Raw genomic sequence first — 6,000 nt, 5'->3', positions numbered from 1 at the left:
TTTTTGGGTGACAGATCTGAAGTACTGTCCCACATTGCTCTGTCAACAGAAGAGGTTTTAGAACAAAGTGAGAATTGAACAGTAATAAGTCACCAGAACCAGATGGTATTCATCCAAGAGTTCTGAAGGAACTTCAATATGAACTTGCAGAACTACTAACAGTAATATGTAACCTATTTCTGAAACAAGCCTCTGCACCAACCTGTAATGCTGATTTTTAAAAACAGCCCCAGAGACAATCTTGGCAATTGCAGGCAGGTGAGCCTAACTTCAGTACTGAGAGCATTAGTTGAAACTATAGTAAAGAATAGAATTATCCGACACATAGATTAACATGATTTGTTGTGGAAGAGTCAACACAGCTTTTGTCAAGGGAAGTCATGCCTCACCAGTCTATTAGAATTCTTTGAGGAAGTGAACAAGCATGTGGATAAGGGTTATCCAGTTGAGTTAGTATACTTGGATTTTCAGAAATCCTTTGAAAAGACCCCTCAAAGTCTCTGAAATTTTGGGATAAAAGTGAAGGTTCTTTTGTGGATTAAGAACGGGTTAAAAAATAGGAAACAAAGGGTAGGAATAAGTGGTCTGGTTTTCACAGTGGAGAGCAGTAAACCTCAGGCTCCCCCAAGGATCTGTACTGGGACCTGTGCTGTTCAACATATTCATAAATAATCTGGATAAGGGGAGTGAACAGTGAAGTGGCAAAGTTTGCAGATATCTTCCTTTTTGTACAGCATCACAGTTAACTAGTTACACTGATACAGTCACCACTGTCACAAAGTTGCAAAAAATCTTTTACGAAGTATGTCATGTCAGGTATCAATGGAAAAGTTAGATTGTTAAGTATGATAATCCTGTTTATATGCATATACCATTTTTGTATCTCAAGTTATGAATATTTGCTATGTATTTGTGTCTAAAACATGTGTTGTATTCCTGCGTGACACCTGCCCCCAGACAGATCTGCATCAACCCTAGCCAGCCTGCTTGATGGCCCATTAAGGACAATCAACTATTCTAGGGAGCCTCCTGAAAATTGCTCAAGAAGCATGTACTCAATGAATGTCTCATAACTCAACAAGACATGTGATAAGACTTTCCATGCTCATGTGACCCTGGATCCCATATTGGCCAATAACTTTCCATTGCACTTGGGCTGAGCTATAAATTGCAACTGTAACATCACTGTTTTATCTTCATTCTTGCTTTTTTTCATCTCTGGACTCTGATTTTCTAAGGAAGCTTTGAACAAAGGACTGAATGACCCCCAATCTGCTTGGGTGATTTATTACAAGCTAGCAGATTTAACATCACTGCTATTATCCTGACTGCAAACTCTGAAATCAATTGTAATGTGTAGGACTCAACCATTTAATAACTCTTTTCTTTTTAAATTAATAAACCTTTTGTTTTTAGTTACTAAAGGAATTGGCAACAGCGTGATATTTGGTAAGATCTCAAGTGTACATATTGGCTGGGGGAGTGGCTGATCCTCTGGGACTAGAAGAACCTTATGTATGATGAATCTGGTTTTCAGTAACTTCTCATCATAAAGACCAGATGTCTGGGTGGTGATAGGGGATGGATTGCTTAAGGAGATTGTAGTTTTAGCTTCTTGTTAATCAGTGTAGTGATACAGGAGCTCACTTTTGTTACTGGCTTGGTGAACTCACCAATTCTGGGGTGTACCTGTTCTGGTTTTTATCAGCTTGTCCTGAATTTGGCATTCTCAACTGTGACCCACACCAGGCATGGTCCACAATAACTATCTTGAATGTTTTTGTAACTCTAAAGCTGACTGCAACGAGTTACAGGGGCATCTCACCAAATTGGGAGACTGGGCAACAAAATGGCAGGTGAAAAATCAACTTTGATAGTGCAAAGTGATGCACATTGGAAAAAATAATCCCAGCTACACCTATATAATGATAGATTCTTAATTAGCTGTTACCACTCAAGAAAGATTTGGAGTCACTGTCGATAGTTCTCTGAAAACTGCAGTTCAATGCACAGCAACAGTCAAAAAGGCAAACGGAAGGTTAGGAACTATTAGGAAAGGGAGAGAAAATATCACATTATATAAATCCATGGTGTGTCCACACCTTGAATGCTGCATGCAGTTCTTATTGCCCCATCTCAAAAAGGGTATAGTAGAACTGGAAAAGTTTTAGAGAAGGGCCACAAAGATGATCAAGGATATGGAACGGCTTCCATATGAGGAGAGACTAAAAAGATTAGGATTGTTCCGTTTAAAACTGATGACTAAGGGGGATATGATAAAGGTCTATAAAATCATGAATAGTGTGAAGAAAAGTGTTACTTACCTTTTCCCACAATACAAAAACAAGGGGTCACCCAATTAAATGGGCAGCAGATTTAATACAAGAGAAATATTTTTTCATACAACACACAAACTGTGGAACTCATTTTTGTTTTTGCCTTCCTCTGCAGCGTGGGGCATGGGTCACTTGCTGGAGGATTCTCTGCAACTTGAAGTCTTTAAACCACGATTTGAGGACTTCAATAGCTCTGACATAATTTAGGGGTTTGTTACAGGAGTTGGTGGGTGAGATTCCATGGCCTGCATTGTGCAGGAGGTCAGACTAGACGATCATAATGGGTCCTTCTGACCTTAAAGTTTATGATGTGATGTTAGGATGGCCAAAAGTGCAACCAAGTTCAAAAATGCACTTGGTAAGTTCATGGAAGATTGCTAATAGGTCCATCAATGGCTAAGATGGTCAGGGTTGCAACCCTATGCTTGGGGCAACCTTAAACCTCTGACTGACAGATAGGGAAGACCTCTAACTGCCCTGTTCTGTACATGCTTCCTGAAGCTCTGTTATTAGCCACTGTTAGAGACAGGATACTAGGCTAGACAGACTACTGGTCTGACCCAACAAGGGAGTTCTTTGCAAACCTGGAATAATCTTTTGATCCTCAATAACTTTTCCAGTACTGCTTTCCCCAGGGGCCAGCGGGTGCTGTGCTCTAGCTGAGAAATCCCACATGGCTGATATCAGTTTGGGGAGGATCAGAACCTTAGCCTGAGCCACAGGTGTGTGCACAAAGACATTAGAAGGATTAGAGGATTGTCACAAGGCTTTCAAAGGGGTTTTTAATCTAGGGAACCCCTTGCTCAAACCACCCCAAATATCAGCTACTAACCCTCTCCTGGGCCCTTATGAGGCACAGCAATTTTTCAGACAGTCGAAGCAAGCGGGTGGATTTCAGACATTATAGCAACATTTCTACTGAACAGTAGTCAAGTCTCAACTACACTTAACTATAGCAGAGTTACCACTCTATGAGGACTGTGGCTTCAATCAGAAGATAGGCATGGCGGCTGATGTGTGAATTTTGCATGCCATCACAGAAGTGCATCAGTGATTAACTGGAGACCACCAGAAGGAGGAAGTTTTGTATAAATAAGGATTATATCAAAACACCCAATATTTTAATGAAAGAAAATGGATATCCACACATTTGCACTTATGTACAATTTTGTGATATATATAATTTTAAGCTGTTTACAAACATTTAATGCTTCAAATATTACATAATATTGATATTATATTTCTAGCAGAAATAAATATATTGCACTTTAAAAGAAACTTTTCATTAGATGTTGCTTCATAGTTTGTTATGTTCATAACTTTTTTCCATAAAAAGATTTCCCCTCTATCACCCCCTCCCTGCCCCCCGTCCCCAAACACACACTTTCATTACATGGTGAATGTGCTCACTCAAGGCATTATAAACAACAAATTAAACACAGCAAACAGCAGGACTGTGGTACATTCTGTTAAAGGGGCTACACATCCAGTTTTTACCTTCCCTGTTTTAAAAAAGAAATCTTCCTTCATTTCTGAAGGTACAAGAAGAAAATAAAAGACTATTTAAAATGTGCCAGAGGTAAAATACAGCAAACTGTATTTCTTGTCCATATACTATGATAAGAAGTTACGTCAAAGAGTGTTCATTTAGATCACTGCTCAATTTCAAAAGGGAAAATAATGTAATAAAAACTTGTATGCAGTGTTGTTGTAGCCATGTCTCTACTATCCTGGGACTGACAAGGTAGGTGAGAATATCTTGTATTGGACCAACTTCTGTTGGTGAGAAAGACAAGCTTTCGAGCTTACATAGAGCTCTTCTTCAGATCTGGGAAACATATTCAGAAAGTCACAGCTAAATACAAGGTGGAACAGATGGTTTAGCAAAAATAGTTAATAGGCCACTTCACCTTGAATGGTCCCATGAAATGTGTTAACTATTTTGGCTTAACCATCTGTTTCATCTTGTATTTAGCTGTGACACTCGGAATACGTTTCCCAGACTTGAAGAAGAGCTCTGTGTAAGCTCGAAAGATTGTCTCTTATTTTACAGACCAGAAACCATATTCAATGACAGTTTACCAGAGTCCAAAATGCCACCTCACTGCAGGAAAGAAGTTGTAAGTAGCGAAACCACATTTTCTGCTGCAGAAAGGGACCGTAAGGAGTGGTAGGAATCAGGCCTCACCAAAGAAGCATACGTTTCAATGAGTAAAATTCACCCTGTGCAGAGAACCAACAGAATGGCTCTTGCCGCAGAGCCTCTTCAAATAATGAGACATAAGCGATGCTTAGGCCTGAATGCTGGCTCTCTACACAGGGGTGAATTTCACCCAATTGGTGTAAGCTTTCAGTTTAGGACACTTCCCAAAAGTTTTTAAAAACAAACGTTTTTCATTAAGACTTCTGATTTCCCACAATACACACAAAGATCTCGCGGGATCTAAACGAGTCATCAAATCACCTTTTTGTTTTTAAAAACAAGTTGATTTTTAAATGTCTAATATTTGCTGACTCTTGGGAGGTTGTTCCCACCCCACACCATGCTCCATTGCAGGACATGAAAAGTTAGTGGCCAAATTAATGGCCAGACTTTTAAAAGCACTTGGCATCTATTGTTACTCTCAAGGCCTTAAGGGTGGGAGTTTTCTAGGACATGTTGTAGACTTTTCAGCACTGGTGCAGTTCCACTCATGCCGCCAAAGATGTAAGAGCTAGTGCAGACTATGCACAGGTCATACTGCCAATGACAACCTGCAGGCTGTCTCCACTAGACCTCACCCATAGGTGGGACTACACCTGTGCTGAAAAATGGCTCCAACGTTTCCCAGTGTAGAGAAGACCCAATGTTTTCCTTGGACCTAGCAAGGGCCATTTTTATCTAAAATGAAAGCACTCTCTCCTTAGTTTTGTAACTTAAGCAGTATAGACCAAATGGGTTAAGTCAATTAATATGTTCTGTATGTCCACTACAATCAATGGCTCTGAATTTGTACCCATGACTGTCCTGCAGAATAGGCAACAGACCAACGAGGGCACTTCTGAAAACTGAACAGCTAAACTGAAGATGTGTTTTATATCTTACTTCTTTCAGTGTTCCAGAAATAAAAAGGAAATTGGATAAAGGCATCTAAGTCATTTGCCTTAGTCTGCGATTCCTTTGATTGGTACAAGATGTGAATATCATTGTGTAACAGAGTAATTAAAAAAACATCCAAATCTATTCATAACACTGAGCCAGGCAATACAACAATGGACTGAAGATGATCTTCTCTTTTAAGAAAGGCTGGACATGCCCAAATTTGCTTTTCAAACAGAATGGTAAGATTACCCATTTTCTGCTTAGCCAAGAAAGCTCAGAAAAATGAGGAGTGTTTCATATCAGGCATAAAATGTGAAATACATAGAAATATAACAGTTTAAATTATATTTGGCATTGCTAAGCCATCTACCAGTGGCAGACATTTTTCCTCAAAGTGAAGTGACTGGGATTTTAGCAATTCAGGAGCCCCTGGAAGAGATTACTGAGCCAGCAAAGCAGTACAGGGATTCTTTTTTTAAGCAATCATAAAAAATTCAGTGTTTAAGCAGTTAAAATCTGAATTACATTTCTAAATGTATCTACTCATTAAAATCAGTATAAAGCAGCCTGAAAATTGGTTAC

Source organism: Lepidochelys kempii, chromosome 2 (assembly GCF_965140265.1).
Source record: "Lepidochelys kempii isolate rLepKem1 chromosome 2, rLepKem1.hap2, whole genome shotgun sequence".
Classification (NCBI taxonomy): domain Eukaryota; kingdom Metazoa; phylum Chordata; order Testudines; family Cheloniidae; genus Lepidochelys; species Lepidochelys kempii.
Note: the sequence above shows the minus strand (reverse complement) of the source record.